We start from the raw sequence: 431 nt of genomic DNA on the forward strand, positions 1-431 counted from the left end.
AGACAAAAAAATCAGAAGAAAAATGGGCAAGAAACTGTGGAGCTGCAGAGATGGCCGGGGAAAGCAACGCTTGAAATAAACAGCAAAAACTAGAACTCCTGAAAAGCCAAACCGGGAGAACAAGAAGATATGGAAATATTGAGAGACTCTGACTGCAAATGTGAAATCAGAAAAGGTGCCTCTGCTTTGCGCTGTCTATCCTCCTCATGCCGTTTTCATCATGGAAGAAGCAGCACAAATGGTACGGAAAAAAGTGTACTTGAGTCTGTCAGAAGGAAAAGCCTTCCTTGCGTGTGAGCCTCTGAAGGTCGTTTCTACTATGTATCTCTGAAATCAGAGGCTTTTTTCAAAAAACTGGCCATTTCTGAAGGTAGACAGAGCATCCTCAACAACAGAAAGAATGGCTCGTTTAGGGCAAATTGTAGGCTTTT

At 42.7% G+C, this 431-nt stretch overlaps 1 protein-coding gene across 1 annotated transcript in view; it reads left to right on the plus strand.

Annotated features, from left to right (window-relative positions):
- CPS1 (carbamoyl-phosphate synthase 1, mitochondrial) overlaps positions 1-431 on the plus strand; it is a 71,767-nt gene that overhangs the window by 35,119 nt on the left and 36,217 nt on the right. The window lies entirely within an intron of this gene.

The sequence above is a fragment of the Buceros rhinoceros genome, unplaced genomic scaffold, assembly GCF_000710305.1.
Source record: "Buceros rhinoceros silvestris isolate BGI_N320 unplaced genomic scaffold, ASM71030v1 scaffold12888, whole genome shotgun sequence".
Classification (NCBI taxonomy): domain Eukaryota; kingdom Metazoa; phylum Chordata; class Aves; order Bucerotiformes; family Bucerotidae; genus Buceros; species Buceros rhinoceros.